The sequence below is a fragment of the Oryctolagus cuniculus genome, chromosome 20, assembly GCF_964237555.1.
Source record: "Oryctolagus cuniculus chromosome 20, mOryCun1.1, whole genome shotgun sequence".
Taxonomy (NCBI): Eukaryota; Metazoa; Chordata; class Mammalia; order Lagomorpha; family Leporidae; genus Oryctolagus; species Oryctolagus cuniculus.
Genome location: NC_091451.1, coordinates 49,024,714 through 49,044,319, shown reverse-complemented (window position 1 = coordinate 49,044,319; position 19,606 = coordinate 49,024,714). Strand labels below are relative to the sequence as shown.

Here is a 19,606-nt window from a genome sequence, read left to right as displayed (position 1 = left end):
CAACTTATAAAAAACCCACAGCCAGTATCCTATTGAATGGAGGAAAGTTGGAAGCAGTTCCATTGAGATCCGGTACCAGACACGGATGCCCACTCTCACTACTGCTATTCAATATAGTTCTGGAAGTTTTAGCCAGAGCCACTGGGCAAGAAAAAGAAATTAAAATGATACAAATGGGGAAGGAAGAACTCAAACTATCCGTCTTTGCAGATGGTATGATTCTTTATTTAGGGGATCCAAAGAACTCTACTAAGAGACTACTGGAACTCATAGAAGAGTTTGGCAAAGTAGTAGGTTATAAAATCAATGCACAAAAACCAACAGACTTGGCCGGCACTGCGGCTAATTAGGCTAATCCTCCACCTTGCGACACTGGCACACCGGGTTCTAGTCCCAGTCGGGGCGCCAGATTCTGTCCCGGTTGCTCCTCTTCCAGGTCAGCTCTCTGCTGTGGCCAGGGAGTGCAGTGGAGGATGGCCCAAGTGCTTGTGCCCTGCACCCCATGGAAGACCAGGATAAGCACCTGGCTCCTGCCATCGGATTAGCGCGGTGCACTGGCTGCAGCGCGCTGTCCGCAGCAGCCATTGGACGGTGAACCAATGGAAAAAGGAAGACCTTTCTCTCTGTCTCTCTCTCTCACGGTCGACTCTGCCTATCAAAAAAAAGCCTTTGTATACACAGGCAATGCCACGGCTGAGAAAGAACTTCTAAGATCAATCCCATTCACAATAGCTACAAACCAATCAAACACCTTGGAATAAACTTAACCAACGATGTTAAAGACCTCTACAATGAGAATTACAAAATCTTAAACAAAGAAATAGAAGAGGATACCAAAAAATGGAAAAATCTTCCATGCTCATGGATTGGAAGAATCAATATCATCAAAATGTCCATTCTCCCAAAAGCAATTTATAGATTCAATGCAATAACAATCAAAATACCAAGACATTCTTCGCAAATCTGTAAAAAATGATGCAGACATTCATATGGAGGCACAGGAGACCTCGAATAGCTAAAGTAATACTGTACAACAAAAACAAAGCTGGAGGCATCACAATACCAGATTTCAAGACATACTACAGGGCAGTTGTAATCAAAACAGCATGGCACTGGTACAGAAACAGATGGATAGACCAATGGAACAAAATAGAAACACCAGAAATCAACCCAAACATCTACAGCCAACTTATATTTGACCAAGGATCTAAAACCAATTCCCAGAGCAAGGCCATCTATTCAATAAATGGTGCTATGAAAACTGGATTTCCATGTGCAGAAGTATGAAGCAGGACCCCTACCTTACACCTTACAAAAAATCCACTCAAACTGGATTCAATATCTAAATCTACGACCCGACACCATCAAATTATTAGAGAACATTGGAGAAACCCTGCAAGATATACGCACGGGCACAGTCTTCTTGGAAAAGACCTGAGAGGCACAGGCTGTCAGAGCCAAAATTAACAACTGGGATTACATCAAGTTGAGAAGTTTCTGTACTGCAAAAAACAAAAACAAAAAAAACAGGAAAGTGAAGAGGCAACCAACAGAATGGGAAAAAATATTTGCAAACCATGCAACAGATAAAGGATTAATAACCAGAATCTAAAAAGAGATCAAGAAACTCCACAACAACAAAACAAACAACCCACTTAAGAGATGGGCCAAGGACCTCAACAGACATTTTTCAAAAGAGGAAATCCAAATGGCCAACAGACACATGAAAAAATGTTCAGGATCACTAGCCATCAGGGAAATGCAAATCAAAACCACAGTGAGGTTTCAACTCACTCCGGATAGAATCCTCACATACAGAAATCTACCAACAACAGATGCTGGCGAGGTTGTGGGGAAAAATGGACACTAACCCGCTGTTGGTGGGAATGCAAACTAGTAAAGCCACTATGGAAGTCAGTTTGGAGATTCCTCAGAAACCTGAATATAACCCTACCATACAACCCAGCCATCCCACTCCTTGGAATTCACCCAGAGGAGATTAAATTGGCAAATAAAAGAGCTGTCTGCACCTCAATGTTTATTGCAGCTCAATTCACAATAGCTAAGACCTGGAACCAACCTAAATGCCCATCAACAGTAGACTGGATAAAGAAATTATGGGACATGTACTCTTTAGAATACTATACAGCAGTAAAAAAAACAATGAAATCCGGTCATTTGCAACAAAATGGAGGGATCTGGAAAAGATCGTGCTGAATGAAATAAGCCAGTTCCAAAAGGACAAATATCATATGTTCTCCCTGATCGGTGATGACTAACCAAGCACCAAAAAGGGAACCTGTTGTGAAATGGACACTATGAGAAGCAGCGACTTGATCAGCCCTTGTCCTGACTGTCGAGGAACAACTTAATATTTTATCCCTTTTAGTATTTTTTTGTTCTACTAATACTATTGGTTGACGTCTTTAATTAACACACAATTATTCTTAGGTGTTTAAATTTGATTGAAAAGTGATCCCTGTTAAATATGAGAGTGGGAATAAGAGAGGGAGGAGATGTACAGTTTGGCACATGCTCAATCAGACTTGCATCAAACGGTAGATTTAGAAATGTGCCAGGGGATTCCAATTCAATCCGATCAAGGTGGCATGTACCAATGCCATCTCACTAGTCAAAGTGATCAGTTTTAGTTCATAATTTATCATAATGATAGGATTGGGATTTAAAGGGATCACATATACAAGACTAGTGTCTACTATTAACTGCTACTATTAACTGATAGAATTATAAAGGAGAGAATTATCCAACATGGGAAGTGGGATACACAGCAGACTCATAGAATGTCAGATGTCCTGAACAGCACTCTGGCCTCAGAATCAGCCCTTAAGGGATGGGAGAGGGAGCAGGAGATGGGAGGGTTGTGGGAGGGAGGGAAGTTATGAGGGGGAAAAGCCACTGTGATCCAAAAGCAGTACTTTGGAAATTTATATTTAATAAATAAAAGTTAAAAAAAATAAATTTAAAAAATAAAAAAGATTTAAATATTTTAAATAATATTGTTACATGGACATCATGCATGCTGTTCCTATATTTCCTCCAAGGTTTTAAAAGATGTTGAAACTGCATGTGCAATTTTTTAGAAAAGGTTTATTTATTTACTGAAAGTCAGTGTTACACAGAGAGAGGGAAAGACACAGAGACAAGTTCTTCCATCTGCTGGTTCATCCCCCAGATGACAGTGACACCAGGAGACAGGAGTTTCTTCGGGGTCTCCCATGTGGATGCAGGGGCCAAATACTAGGACCATGCTTTTCTGCTCTCCCGGGTGCATCAGCAAGAGACGATTGGAAGTGCCGCAGCTGGAACAGGAACACACAGCACTATGGGATGCAGGCATCACAGGCAGTGGATTCACCTGCTGCACCACAGTGATGCTTTCTCCATTTCTGCGCATTTGTTCTCAGTGTACAAATGCAGCACTGATGTTTCCTAAATGGCACCTAGTGGTGGAGTATATTATTCTCCATCATTTTGTGCATGGGCTCTCAGCCCTGAGCTTGTTTTTGTTAGAACTTCCCTCTTCATGATATTCACTCACTGCCACCCAGACCTAGTGCCCACATCAGGGAACACACAACCTCAACTACTTATCCTGCGTGTGAGCTTCCACACATGAGAAACACAAGAGGCACCCATCCTTCATGCCCTGGCTGATGTCACTAGGCACAAAGACCTGTATCAAATCAAAGATGTCCTGAAAACATAACTGTACAGAATCATGGAAAGAATCATATGTTCTGTGTCGTTACCTGTGCTACTAAACACCAGAGGACACTGTGCTCTGCCAGGAACCTGTCCTATCTGAAGTGCACAACCCCATGCCTGCTATACAGGGGCAGCACATGCAAATAGGGCCTCCCTCTGCCCATGAAAACCAGCCCAGCCCTCACCCTGCAGATCTGGCACAGGAGCTCCAGCCCCAGGACTCCCAGGTGTCCACTCAGTGATCACACTCAACACAGACGCTCACCATGGAGACTGGGCTGCACTGGGTTCCCCTGGTCGCTGTGCTCAAAGGTAATGATGGGGAACGCAGGGCACTGAGTCTGGGAGAGGATGTGAGTGAGAGACACAGAGAGTGTGAGTGACAGCTTCCTGACCAGGACGTCTGTGTTTGCAGGTGTCCAGTGCCAGAAGCAGCTGGAGGAGTCCGGGGGAGGCCTGGTCCAGCCTGGGGGAATCCCTGAAACTCTCCTGCAAAGCCTCTGGATTCGACTTCAGTACCTACTACATGAGCTGGGTCCACCAGGCTCCAGGGAAGGGGCTGGAGTGGATCGGAATCATTTATGCTGGTAAAGGTAGCACAGACTACGCGAGCTGGGTGAATGGCCGATTCACCATCTCCAGCCACAACGCCCAGAACATGGTGGATCTTGAAATGAACAGTCTGAAAGCCGTGGACATGGCCACCTATTTCTGTGCCAGAGACACAGTGAGGGGCCCTCAGGCTGAGTCCAGAAACAAATCTCCCTGCAGGGCCGCACGGCTCCACCAGGAGGCACACAAGATGCACTGAATATATATTCTGGTCATGTGTAGGTGCAGAGGGACAATAAGCCCTGGTTTCCTGTTAGGCAATTGGGGTTTCCTCTCCTCTAACGCATTTGAAGAAATGGTTCTACTCTTACGATTCTGTCCCCGCCACTGACTTCACTGACGGATAGAAACTTTGAATAGAAGGAAGAAGTCCTACGTGACAATTTCGGGTTCATGACTGACAACTGTCCTCACTGCGATCAGATATCATGGGGATCTGTGAGGACCTCGTGAGTCTTTTCCAGTCTAACTCGTGCTGGTGTCCTCAGGGCACTGCTGACTCTAGGACAATTTTACTTTTCCCTTTATATCCTGGAGACAGCTGAGCCAGGGTCTCTGGTCTGTTAAACCTCAACTATTTCCCTCTCTTCCTGTCAAAGTAGCCTGTGTGCAGAACTGAACTGACATTTTATTTTAAACTGTGGGTGATCCACACTCACTTTCCACAGAATGTGGGCACCTTTAATCCTGGAACAGTCTGTGAGTCTGTGGTCCTTGTGTGAACGTCACAGAACTCAGGAATGTACTTGCAGCTCAGCTGTGTCTCAGGCTGAGCTTCTGCAGGCACCTGGGAAGCCTACAGGGACTTCCTCATCCTCTAGGTCCTGGGACACGCCTGGGGTGCTCCCTGCATGAACTCAGAGGGGAAATGCACTGGACATCAGCAGTCAAGGTCATAACTGAATGGAAAGTGTTGGGTGTGCACTTCTAGTTGATCTGATTCTGTCAAGTGTTGTGGGACTCCCTGCACCTGCTGTGGTTGAGGGAGAGCAAAAAGTGGGACACACAGTGGCTGTGCACTCTGGGGCTGGAGTCCACATCACGGGGAGCTGTGTCTGTGGCTCCAGCATGATGACCAGTGTCCTGAGGCTGAATCACAGCTTCAGGAAGAGCAAGTCTCGGAGACCATGTGTCCAGAGTCCCTGCTCTTCACTCCATGTCTATGCTGACTGGGCTCATCAATGCATTTGGAGACTTCCATCAGTATTAGAGAGGGAGACACCCAGGCTGCATATCAGAGTGATGGACACAGCCCATTTGCACACTTTCCCAGACTAGTAACTGACAGTGCACCCTGGAAGTCAGTAGATGATGGATGTGTTATGAGGCCCCATCACCAAGGTGGGAACACTGATGCAGTTCCATGCTCCTGGGTTCCAGCTGCCAAGCTTCAGTCCACTGGAATTTATTTATCATCTCCATAAAATATTGGAAAATACTGGAAAGCACTACACCAGTATTCAGAGTGTTGAATCTCCATTTTTGATCATTTAATCATTTCCTTTACATAAGTGTTTGATATATAATACCAAAACATAGACATATGAGGTACAATGATATGTGTTGATAAATAAATGTATCAAATTGAGTGGAGTTATGAAGTCAGACTTATTGACATGCTCATCAGAAAACCATGTTTCCATGGTAGAATGTCAGTTGTCTCCTGTTTTGGAATTCTGTAGACACAATATTCCCTTCACTGCTGTGACCATGCTGTACAGTAGATCCTCAGTGTGTGGATCCTGTTGGACTGGAACTCTGACCTTGCTCCAGCATCTCCTCTGCTCCTCCCTTGCTCAGACGTTGGTCTTCACCATCATACTTCCTGCCTCTGTGACTTCATCCTTTTATCCCAGGTATCCAGCATCACGTATTTGTCTTCTTGTTCTGCATGGTTACAGAGTGTACTTACCCTGACACATTATCCTTGGACATTATTCTCCAGGATCATCCGAGTTGTCCAAAATACAGAATTTCCTCATCTTTACTGCCATATAAACTTCCTGTTAAATATAATTTTGTCCATTTGTTCCATTGTTGATTCTTTCTTCATGAATATTTCACTGGATTGTATGTGTGAACTCTTGTGAATGCTGCTGCATTAGTTGAACATGGAAGAGCAGAGGTGTTTGCCACATTGATTGCGGTTCCCCGGACACCTCCCTGGGATTTCATATTCCTTCTACCCAGAAATGGTGTTTGAAGATCTTGTGAAAATTCTATTTCTTAGTTTTTGATGATTTTCCATAATAGATTTACTTGTTTACCTGACTTCGATCTTGTACCAGAGTTATCGTCTCTAGCTTCCTCCACATGGATTGTCAGCTCTGGATTGTAGGATAATACTCATTCTAACAGGAAGGATGGGATGTCTCATTGTGCATCTATTACAGACATGCATGATGGGCCCAATATATCATTTTATATGTTGCCTTTATATCTTTTTTTAAAAAGTTAAAGATACTATTTCACTTATTTTGATATTTGTATTTACATATTTTTTCAAAAAGGCAAAGAGACTGAGACTGACAGTGATCTTCTAATTCCTGGTCAATTCCTATATGGCTACAAAAGCTTCAGCTAGGTTGGGTAAAGGCAGGTGCTTGGAATTCTGTCCAGGTGTTCACACGGCAGTTCTTGGAACTTCACCTACTGCCTCCAAGAAGGGCTTAGGGAGGAATCTGACACTGGAACCAAACTAGGACACAGCACTCAGCATCCTGACACGGGAGGCAGGAATCCCTCAGGTTCACTCCAGTGCTGCTCCTGTCACCACCTTATCATCACTGCATTTAAGGAATTGATTGCTTCCCTTGGGATCAGTGGCTTGAGTTCACTCAACATTTGGAAATAGGCTCCTAACCATATGTAAAATTAATCTTTCATTTATTTTAAGTATTTATTTTATTTGAAAGCAGTGTTATAGCAAGAGATAAAGCTATCAACAGATGGAGAGTGAAGTTTCCATTCACTGGTTCACTTCGTGAATAGCTGCAAAGGCTGGGATGCCTGAGACTGAAGCCAGGAGCCTGGAACTTCCCCCAGTTTCCCACAGGGCTGGAAGGGGACAAACACTTGGGTCATGGTAGACAGTGATCACCATTGCACTTCCTGCCTCTGTGAGTTCACGCTTGTGGACTGCATGTATAACTAATGTCACATACTATGTGTCCACATCTACCTGCATTATTTCTGTTAGCATATAATGTTCCAGACTGACCAATGATTTCCTAATGACCGAACAATCTCCTTCTTAACACTGAATAATATTCCATGTCAAATGTAACAGACTGCATTCACTGTTTTAGGCACATTTCACTTTATTGTAGACTGAACTATTCTGAACAAAGCTGCATTACCTGAACCCAGGACTGCGGGTGAATTGTGACACAGTGACTTCTATCCAGTGCTTGAGCTGAACTCAGAGTCATGGTTACTAGACACAGGGAAGAGGGGGAACACAGGGCAGCTGATACCAGGGCACAAAGCAATCACAGGAAGGAATAATTCTGCCCACACCACAGTGGGCTGACTCAGTTCACCACAACCCACGACAGATTCCATGAATAATGAGAACTGAGGCCTCCAGGCCCCTCCAACTCAGAGTGTAGGAAAGGAGGTGGAAATGTGAATGACAATGAGTTGATCTGTGCCCATTTCTACAACACACAGATTCCAATAGCACACAAACCCCACTAGCAAGCACAGTGTTCTGTGTTCATGACGAGTGTTAAATAAGTCAATGGATGAATAAGGAAACAAAACATAGTTAACCTAAAAAGAATCCACTTGCAGTCTTTTATCTGTTTAAAAGTGGGAGGCAGGCATTAGGACAAAATTGGCAAAGTCCCCACTTGGGACACCCGTGTTCCCATCAGAATGAATCATTCAGCCACACGACTTCCCACACTTTCTCTGATAATGCATTTTGGAAAACTGTAGATGACACTACAAGAGAATGAGCCCCTACCACTGACATGGGAAACAAAGTTGCAGTTTTGGGCTCCAGGTTTTAGAAAGGCTAAGTGCTCGGTGTTGTAGGCACTTGGGATGTTTGGGGCTGTCAATCAAAGGTGGAAATCTCCCTTTGTCACCTTTTCTGTCCATCTCTACATTTCTCTTTCCCTCACCCCTTCTCTCACTGTCACTATTCCAATGTTATTCAAATAGTTAAAAATGAACCAATGGTTATTTTAAAAATGAAGGACATGCTAACACTGGATTATTAAGGATACACACATATTAAAATGAAACAAGGTCATTGCCTTCAATTGTTTAAACAACAATGATAACCTAAAGATTTATATGATCTGAATCCTATCATAGCCATCAACCTACACGACAGGACACCACATCTGCCCTGGGCACTGTCCTGTCTGAGGCATCTGACCCCATGCCTGCTATCTAGCGGCAGCACACGAAAACAGGGCCTCCCTCTGCCCATGAAAACCAGCACAGGCCTCACCCTGCATCTCTGGCACTGGAGCTCCAGCCCCAGCACTCCCAGGTGTCCACTCAGTGATCGCACTCAACACAGACGCTCACCATGGAGACTGGGCTGCGCTGGCTTCTCCTGGTTGCTGTGCTCAAAGGTAATGATGGGGAATGCGGGGCACTGAGTCTGGGAGAGGACGTGAGTGAGAGACACAGAGAGTGTGAGTGACAGCTTCCTGACCAGGACGTCTGTGTTTGCAGGTGTCCAGTGTCAGCAGCTAGAGGAGTCCGGGGGAGGCCTAGTCCAGCCTCGGGAATCCCTGAAACTCATCTGGAAAGCCTCTGGATTCACCTTCAGTAGCTACTGGATTTGCTGGGTCCACCATGCTCAGGGAAGGGCCCGGAGTGCATCGGATGCATTTATCCTGATTATGGTAGCACAGACTACGTGAGCTCGGTGAATGACAGATTCACCATCTCCAGCCACAACGCCCAGAACACGGTGGATCTGAAAATGAACAGTCTGACAGCCGCGGACACGGCCACCTATTTCTGTGCCAAAGACACAGTGAGGGACCCTCAGGCTGAGCCCAGACACAAACCTCCCTGCAGGGGCGCGTGTCTCCACCAGGGGGCGCACAACACACACTGAGCAGATTCAACCCGCGCCCAGATGCAGTGGGAGGTGAATCGCTGATTCCTTCAGGAAATTTGGGTTTGCTGTAACCGTTTCCTACGTTCCAATTCTTGATGGATGATTCTGTCCCTAACACCGATCACCGAGTAGAAGTTTTGGTATCATGGTAAGACGTCACATGAAGAAAATGGAGTCGTTTTGAAGGAATGATTGACATCTCTGGGGTCCCCAGCATCTGAGACCTGAGTAAGCTCTGGGCACACGGGGAGGCTTTTGTGGGTCTGAGTCTCTGGAGTGTGCCCCGTGGCATTCTCTGATGACGTCATCTGGGACCCTGCTGAGAGCCCAGGGGCAGTGTAGAGCTGGTCAGGGGCTATGGATGCTTCAGTGTTTCACATCCATGGCCTCCCCCCCTGCACAGCTGGGCCCCTGAGAGGCAGAGCTGACCCCGTGGTCCTGTTCCCTGGGGCTCCCGTGTCCATTCTCTGCAGCTGTGCCCTCGTCTCCTTTTCACTTCCTCACCCTGAACTCACAGGTTGAGGTCCACATGATCCAAACCCCAGGTCAGGGATTAACCTGCAGCTCAGGGGTGGCTCAGGCTGTGGCTCCTAGAAATCCTGCTTGCTCTTCCTCACTCACCTCTCCTGGGATCCCCGGACCTGCTCTCATTTGCAAGCAGAGGTGGCCGTTGGTAGTGCAAGGGGTCAGACTCATGGAAAACACTGGGTGTGGAGAGGTCTTGTTCCCCACACTCTGCTGGCCTTGTCTCCATCTCAGGGAGATCAGCAGGTGGGACAGCCCAGTGAAGTCTGCACTAGAGTCCAGGTGGTTCTGGACTGTGTCCTTGCGAGTCCAGCAGGATATTCCAACCCTGGAGCTGCATCCCTGCTGCCTGAGGTGCCTGCCCCAGAGACTGTTTGTCCAGAGACTCCAACTCCTTCCTCCAACACAAAATAGTCCTCGTTTCCATCTTCCAATATGTGTGCTGTTTCAAATCCTGGATGACACCCAATCCTGGGCTTTGCTCTGGCCTTGGAAACAGCAGAAGGTGGCCCAAGTTCCTGTGCCCCTGCTCCCTCATGGGAGAACCTGAAGAACCTCCTGGCTCCGGGATTCCGATTGGCCCATCCCTGCCCTGGTGCCCAGCTGTGTATAGAAGCAGCAGATGGAAGACCACTTTCTCTCTCTCTGCATCTGCCACTCTGTATTTCTGCCTTTCAAATAAATAACCAAGTCTTTAAAAGAATACAAAAGAGAAAAATCAGTCCTTGCTTTCTCTCAGCTTCATAATCACCAGGAATAAACAAATTTTCTGTCATTCACCAGAATAACAGCATCAACCCCATGTGTTTGCAAAATGTTTCCTGCAAAATTGCAATTGTTCTCTCATGTAGGATTCTTACAGAACCTAAGCAATTCCCTCAGCTGATATAGAGATGACGATTTCTGAGTGGCTCTGTCTAATTCTGTAAACACAGCTGAGTCTCTCTTTCAGGTAGGAACAGAGCATTGGCTAGTGTGTGGCTCTTCGATTGTTTTATTCCACCTGTTGATTCCATAATGGAGTACCCCGGAAAGGAGGTGTATGGAGCAAAAAGGTTTATTGAGCTCACAGCTATAAGGGTGCAAGTCCAGGATCAGACAGTGAGAATGTTGTGCCATCAGGCTTCCTAATATTGTGAACATCATGCAGTCATCAGCCATCCTAATATTGTGAACAGGGATGGGAGGGACCCCATCCCACACAGGACGTCAGACGAGACCAGGGCTGACTCTAACAGCACTGTGCTCTGTGCTGAAGCTGGGGACCCAGATCTACTGTGATCTCCTCCATAGAAGATTCCCCAGAAATGAACAAATCCCACTAGGCCTCACTTGCAGAGCTCCCCCCACTTCTCCTGTGGTCATCTTGGGAGCTCACCTAAAACACACACCTCAGCCACAAGCAGATCAGAGAGGTTTTCTTCTACACCAATTGTAGGCCTGATGGCACAGAACCTGTCATTCAGGATGAAGAAGCTAATTGTCTATCATAGTTATTTGAGACTGCAGAAGACTTGGGACAAGTTCTAAACACACAGACAATTTTTTATTTATATTTATAACAGCTGATACAGACGGTTCATTTTATTTTTACAGCTCATTTTATTTATCCAGCGCTTACAGAGATTTCCTTTTTATTTCTTTGGGATACAGGCTATTCATCATACATATGGTATGTAAATAGTTACTTCCCTTGTGTGTAGGCTGCTCACTTCTCATCGGTCCACTTACAGTGCAGAAGCTCTGCAGTCTATGCAGCATCATCTGAAAATGTTTTCTTACATTGCATGAACTTTGGGGATCTAAAAGAAAAATCAAGGCCAGACTACTATCAGGGAGATTTTGCCCTATGTTTCCTTCTAGTAGCTGTACAATGGACTTTGCATCTGATGTCAGATCCTGGTTGTTCAATGTTTTTATGTAAACATCAAGACCATTCACCCCCTGTCAGTGCTGTTACATTGGGGCCATGCTCAGCACTGAAGCTGTGAGGACAAACCACATCCACCCCCAGCTGGCTGCTCCCAGCATTCCATGTGGTTCTGTTAGGGGCACTGGGGACCTCAGCTTCCTCCATGAGGCCCTGACATTGAATCTACTCATGGTGGGAATCGTCACTGGATGCACTCCCCAGAGGCGACACCATTCCACAGCTCCCAGGCACCTGTGCTAGTTTTACTCAGTGGTGGTCAGTGTGGGGGTTGCCGGGGGCAAGGACACCTGATAAGACCTCCTGACTCAGTGTTCTCCTGCAGGCACTGGGGTCCCAGCAGTGTGGCCCTTCCACCTGTCCTTACCCTCCTGCACAGCAGAGCCCACTCCTCCACCAGGTCCTCTCCCTCTGCTGCTGGACCCTGTCCCCGACTGTCACTTCCCCACGTGTCATGCTTCTTCTCCCCAGTCCTCAGCTTTGGGGGTGGACCCATCCCCTGAAGATGCAGACTTCTGTGTCTTGGGGGATCAGTGCTGGCACAGTGTCTGGGGTGGACGCTGCTCACGAACATTTTCTACAGGATTTCACCAGGACATTGGTCATGATGGTTTCCTCCTGCAGGTGAATCACTTTCTTCCTCAGTGGACACAGAGGAGCAGGTTCTGGGGTATTGAGGCTGAGGATGCTGTTCCTGCAGAGCCGTGAGCAGAGCCAGCACTGCTTGGTGTGTGTGTGTGTGTGGTCTCTCCAACTGAGCAGCTGAAGGCTGCATGTTAGGTGGAACTTACCCTCCATACTTGATGCACGGAGCCTCCCATCATGCATGTAGGGATCTCACCACCCAGTGATCCCACTGAGAGGGGCTCTAGGGAGGGGACAAGGCCATGAGGGTTGCTGCCGGCATGTGGGGAATACGACCTCTAGAGAGACCCTTCAGTAACTCAAGTTTTAACTTTCAGTTATTCCCATATGAGGCAAAGAAAAAGAGAGAGAGGAACTCCCATGCACTGCACTTTCCCCAGTGTCACTCTGGCCAGCTCTGCTTCCCAGCCTCACCCAGTTTCCGGACAACAATCCGGCACATCCACGAGAGTGACAGGGCCCAAATGTCCTCCCATAAACTTCTGATTCCTGGGGCTTCAGGATCAGGAAAGTGGTATTGGGAGCCAGTGACACACATGAGACACAGGCTCTCCTTTGGTGGATGAACGCATCTTAAACAGTGCAAATTTTAATGTTTTATTTCCTGTATTTCCATGAAATTTGATAACACAGTTAAGACTGATATACTCACAGTTGTGTCAAATATGATATACCTACAGTATTTTACTTTGAATTTTATTCTTATCAGATTTTCAGACCCCTATCTTACACCTTACACAAAATCCACTCAACATAGAATAAAGGTGTAAATCTATGACCCTACAATATCCAATTATTAGAGAACATTTGGGAAATGCTGCAAGACATTGGAATAGGCAAAGAGTTCTTGGAAAAGAACTCAGGGGCATAGGCAGTCAAAACCAAAACTAATAAATAGGATTACATCCAATTGAGAAGTCTCTGTACAGCAAAAAAAAAAAAAAAAAAAAAAAAAAAAAAAAAAAAAAAAAACCACCTCAGGAAAGTAAAGAGGCATCTTACATAATGGGAGATATTATTTGTAAGCTATGCAATTGACATAGATTAATAACCAGAATCTACAAAGTGATTAAGAAACTCCACAACAACATAACAAATAACCCAGTTAAGAGATGGGCCAAGGACTTACACATTTTTCAAAAGAGGAAGTCCAAGTGGCCAACAGACACATGAAAAAATGTTCAGGATAACTAGCTGTCAGGGAAATGCAAATCCAAACTACAATGTGGTTTCACCTCACCCCAGCCAGAACAGCTTCATACAGAAATCAACAAGCAACAAATGCTGATGAGGATGTGTGGAAAAAGGTGCCCTAATCCACTGTTGGTAGGAATGCAAACTGGTAAAGCCACCATGGAAGACAGTATAGAGATACCTCAAGACTCTGAATATAGACCTACTATATGATCCATGAACCCCACTCCTGGGAATTTACCCAGGGGAAATGAATTCACTACCCAAAGTAAGTTATCTGTACCTCCGTGTTTATTGCAACCAATTCAAAATAACTAAGAAATGGAATCAACCTAAATGCCCATCAACCAAAAACTGGATAAAGAAATTATGGGATATTTATACCTGGAATAATACACAGTGGTAAAAACAATGAAATCCAGTTATTTGCAACACAATGGATGAATCAAGAAAAGCTCATACTTGGTGAAATAAGCCAGTCCCAAAGGGACAAATACCACATGTTCTTCCTGATAGGTGAGAACTAACAGAGAACCTAAAAGGAAATCTAGAGAAGTGAAATAGATACTTTAAGAATGGATAACTAGAACTGCCCTTGTCTTAACTGTCGAGGAACAGGTTTTTTTTTTTTTGGTTTTGTTTTTGGTTATTTTTCTTCCTACTATTTTTTGAACTTTTACTTAACATAGAGTCAATCATACGTGCATAAAGTCAATTGAAAATTGATCCCAGTAAAAAATAAGGATGGAAATAAGCATGGGAGGAGGAATTTGGTAATTGCAAAGCTGTATAGTTCTGCATACTTTCCTACAGACTTACTTCTGAGGGTGCAGTTTAAAAACAAGAGTGGGACTCCAAGTCCCAATAGCTTAGTGCTAAAAACGTCATCATAATTGTTAATGTGATCATATTAAGTGTTAACATGAAGATTTAGATAGGATAAATTGAAAGTGATCATATAAATAGGATCAATGCCTGGTAATAATATAAATAGAATTATAAAGGAGAGAAAGTTCCAACATGGGAAGAAGTCCACACAGCAGACTCATTGAATGACAATCGCTTTAAGTAACACTCTGACCTCAGAATCAGCCCTTAAGTCAACCTAGTCTGGCTGAAAAGCCGTGATAGCATTTCAGGCATGGAAATCTAAGACACTGTGGCAAAAATGTTCTGCCTAAAGGATCTCTGTGAGAACCCAGGGGAAAGAAGTGGCCTCAAAGAAGGAGGTACTTTTCTCTAAAGCGAAAAGAAAATTTCCACTTTACTTATGGTCTTGTCCAAATACTGACAGTTTGTGGACTCAAAAGGCTTCCATAGCCTAAGCAGCTCATGTCAAGAGTCTCAGGTGGTCACTGACATCATATGTAAGAGTGTTTATTGTTAAATTAACAACAGGTCTCACTGTGCACTAACTCCCCATGCAGGACCTCCATCCTCAATGAGTTCTATTATGAGAGTTAACTGTAAAACCAGTTCTCAAACAGTTCTTGTATTTGTGTGTGTGTGTGTGTGTGTGTGTGTGTTTAAACCTTTACATAGTATAGAGTTGGTCTTCTGTGTACAAAGTTAATTGAAAATAAATCATAATGGAGAATGGGAATGGCAAGGTGAGAGGAGGAGGAGGAGGGGTGAAAGAGTGGATGGGAGGGTGGGAATGCTGGGAAGAATCACTATATTCCTAAAGCTGTACGTGTGAAATTTGTATTCCTTAAAAAATAAATTTTAAAAAATTATAAATTAAAAAACAATAATATTGTTATGTTCCTAAATATTCTCCAAGATTTTAAAAGATTTGTTGATACTACATATGGAATATTTAAGAAAAAGTTTTATTATTTATTGAAAGTCAGTGTTACACAGAGAGAGGGAAAGACACAGAGACAAGTTCTTCCATCTGCTGGTTCATCCCCCAGATGACAGTGACACCAGGAGACAGGAGTTTCTTTGAGGTCTCCCACGTGGGTACAGGGGCCAAATACTAGGACCATGCTTTTCTGCTCTCCCGGGTGTATCAGCAAGAGACGATTGGAAGTGCCGCAGCTGGAACAGGAACACACAGCACTATGGGATGCAGGCATCATAGGCAGTGGATTCACCTGCTGCACCACAGTGATGCTTTCTCCATTTCTGTGCATTCATTCTCAGTGTACAAATGCAGCACCGATGTTTCATAAATGGCACTTAGTGGTTGAGTATATTATTATCCATCATTTCTTGCATGTGCTGTGAGCCCTGCAGTTGGCAGTTTGTTACTGCTAGAACTTTCCCCCTTTCACAACATTCCATCATGGCCACCAGGACCCAGTGCTTACATCAAGGAACATACAACACCAACTTCTTATCCTGCATGTGAGCTTCCACACATGAGAAACACAATAGGCACCCATCCTTCATGCCCTGGCTGATGTCACTAGGCACAATGACCTGCATCAAAACAAAGATGTCCTGAAATCATAACTGTACAGAATCATGGAAAGAATCATATGTTCTGTGTCGTTACCTGTGCTACCAAACACCAGAGGACAATGTGCTCTGCCAGGAACCTGTCCTATCTGAAGTGCACAACCCCATGCCTGCTATACAGGGGCAGCACATGCAAATAGGGCCTCCCTCTGCCCATGAAAACCAGCCCAGCCCTCACCCTGCAGCTCTGGCACAGGAGCTCCAGCCCCAGGACTCCCAGGTGTCCACTCAGTGATCGCACTCAACACAGACGCTCACCATGGAGACTGGGCTGCGCTGGCTTCTCCTGGTCGCTGTGCTCAAAGGTAATGATGGGGAACGCAGGGCACTGAGTCTGGGAGAGGACGTGAGTGAGAGACACAGAGAGTGTGAGTGACAGCTTCCTGACCAGGACGTCTGTGTTTGCAGGTGTCCAGTGTCAGGAGCAGCTGAAGGAGTCCGGAGGGGATCTGGTCCAGCTGGAGGATCCCTGAAACTCTCCTGCAAAGCCTCTAGAATCTACTTCAGTAGCTATGGCATGAGCTGGGTCCGCCAGGCTCCAGGGAAGGGGCTGGAGTGGATCGCATACATTTATCTTGGTTTGGTATCACAAACTACGCGAACTCCGTGAAGACCCGATTCACCATCTCCAGCGACAACGCCCAGAACACGGTGTTTCTGCAAATGAACAGTCTGACAGACGAGGACACAGCCATGTATTTCTGTGTCAGAGACACAGTGTGGGGCCCTCAGGCTGAGCCCGGACACAAACTTCCCTGCAGGGACGCACGGTTCCACCAGGGAGTGCACACGATGCATTAAGCTCAGAATATGGTCCTGCACAGGTGCAGAGGGAAATTAAGCCCTGGTTACCTGTCAGGGAATTGTGGTTTCCTCTCCTACATTTATGAGGGAAGACTGCTACTTTTATGATTCTGTCCCTGCCACTGACTTCACTGACATAGAGAAGTTTGATGTGACAGGATGAACTCCTATATGAACAAATTCAGGTTCGTGAACTATGACAGTGGTGACCAGGGTCAGAGATGTGGGACTCTCTGAGGACCTCGTGAGTGTGTTCAAGTCTGACTCAGGACAGTGCCCTCAAACACTGCCGACTTTAGGACAATTTTAGTTTTCCCTTAAAACTCAGAGAGAGCTGAGCCAGAGACTTGATTTGTTAACCTCAATTATATATGTCATCAAACTGCTCCTCTCAGAGTAGCCTGTGTGCTAAAATGAACCAACCATCTTATTTTAAAAGGTGGCTGTTCCACAGGTTCCACAGTCTTTATACCCGATCTCCATTTTTCCTTTAATCCTGAAACAGTCTGTGGTCCCTGTGTGAACATCACAGCATTCAGGAATGTACTTGCAGCTCAGCTGTGTCTCAGACTGAGCTTCTGTAGGCACCTGGGAAGCCTACAGGGACTTCCTCATCCTCTAGGTCATGGGACCCTCCTGTGGGCTCCCTGCCTGAACTCAGAAGGGAAATGCACTGGACAATAGCAGTCAAGGTCATAACTGAATGGAAAGCATTGGGTATGCACTTCCAGCTGATCTGGTTCTGCTCCAGTGTCGTGGGACCCCCTGCACCTGTTGTGGTTCAGCAGAGCAGAAAGTGGGACACACAGTGGCTGTGCACTCTGGGGCTGGAGTCCACATCACGGGGAGCTGTGTCTGTGGCTCCAGCATGATGCCCAGTGTCCTGAGGCTGAATCACAGCTGCAGGAAGAGCCAGTCCCAGCGACCATGTGTCCAGAGTCCCTGCTCTTCACTCCGTGTCTATGCTCACTGGCGTCATCAATCCATTTGCAGTCTTAGATCAGTTTTAGAGAGGGAGACACCCAGGCTGCATATCAGAGTCCTGGACAGAGCCCATTTACACATTTCCCACACTTGTACTGACAATGCACCCTGGAAGACAGTAGGTGATGATTCAGTTTTAGAGAACAGAATTTTCACTATTTGCCATTCTTCCCATTCCTGTCATGACTGTTTGATGAAAATAATAAGTGAATATAGACATATGAGGTACAATGATATGTGTTGAAAAATGAATGTATCAAATTGAGTGGGATTATGAAGTAAGAGTTATTGACATGCTCATCGCAAAACGCACTGTCGCTCCCCCACTTGCGGAGGAATGACACCGGACCCTGCGCTGTTGTCTTTGCCCGGCCCTTCCTGGGTTTGCTGCCGCTCCCCCCTGCTTCCGGGAAGGAGCAGCACACTGCCGGCTGGCTCTCTCAGGGGTTGCTCAGATGTTCCTCCTGCATGTTGTCTCTATCTCCTCCTTTATAGTCCTCTTCCACCAATCCCAACTCTGCTGGCATTCTCTCCCCACGCGCTGAGCACGATGCTCTCCTCCAATCAGGAGCGGGATCAGCTTCTGCAGCTTGTTAGTCAAATTGGTGAGGCAGCTGTGTGGTAGTTGTTTATTCTCTCTCAGCTCCATATGGTGGGAGATCAGATGCATAGAATTAGTCTTAGCAGTTCCAGTAATTTAGTCTAGTCTCGGTTGCTCCCCACACGCACATGTCTCATGTAGAATGGCATCTGTCTCCTGTTTTGGAATTCTGTAGATACAATATTCCCTTAACTGCTGTCACCATGCTGTACAGCAGATCCCTCAACGTGTGGATCCTGCCGGCCTGAAGCTCTGTCCTTCTTACTCTTTACTGCAGTATAAACTTCCTGTTAAAGTATAACCCTTTCCACTTGTCCCATTATCCATTCCATCTTCAGTGGAAATTTCACTGGATTATATGTGTGAGCTCTCGTGAATTATGCTGCATTAGTTGTACATGGAACTGCAGAGGTGTTTGCCACAGTGGCTGTGGATCCCCTGGGCACCTCCCTGGGATTTCATGTTTCTTCTACCAGGAAACAGTGTTTGAGGATCCTGTGATAATTGTATTTCTCAGCTTTTGATGTTTTCCATGGAAGCTTTACTAACTTACCTGACTCCAGCCTTGTACCAGGGTTTTCTTCTCTCTCTTCCTGCACAAGACTTGTCAGCTCTGGTATGTCTGATGATACTTAGTCTACCAGGAGGGGTGGGCTGTCTCATTGTTCTTCTAAGATGGACATGCATGATGATCTCAGATTTAAAGCATTTTTATATGTTTGCCTTTGTATATTTTCTTCAAAAAATTACAGATATACTTTTACCTCTTTTATGTGTTTTATGTGTTTATTTGTCCAAAAAGACAAAGCAACAGAGACTGACAGACAGTGATCTACTGAATCCTGGGTAACTTCCCAGATGCCCATAAAAGCTGGATTCGGTCAGATCACAGCCAGGTGCATGATTTCAGAGCAGGTCTCACACATGGGATTAACTCAGGCTTCTCGTACTGCTCCCAGAGTGCACATTGGCAAGAGTCTGAAATAGACCCAAAATTTGGACATAAACCTAAGCATCCTGAAACGGGAGG

General features: G+C 45.5%; 3 pseudogenes; all 3 read left to right on the top strand.

Annotated features, from left to right (window-relative positions):
• The first annotated feature begins 3,940 nt into the window (after window positions 1-3,940).
• On the top strand, window positions 3,941-4,685 carry LOC138847248 (immunoglobulin heavy variable 3-11-like; annotated as a pseudogene).
• A 4,140-nt stretch (window positions 4,686-8,825) lies between these two features.
• LOC138847247 (immunoglobulin heavy variable 3-23-like) lies at window positions 8,826-10,366 on the top strand (annotated as a pseudogene).
• Window positions 10,367-16,387: 6,021 nt separating this feature from the next.
• On the top strand, window positions 16,388-16,988 carry LOC138847246 (immunoglobulin heavy variable 3-11-like; annotated as a pseudogene).
• The last annotated feature ends 2,618 nt before the right edge of the window (window positions 16,989-19,606 follow it).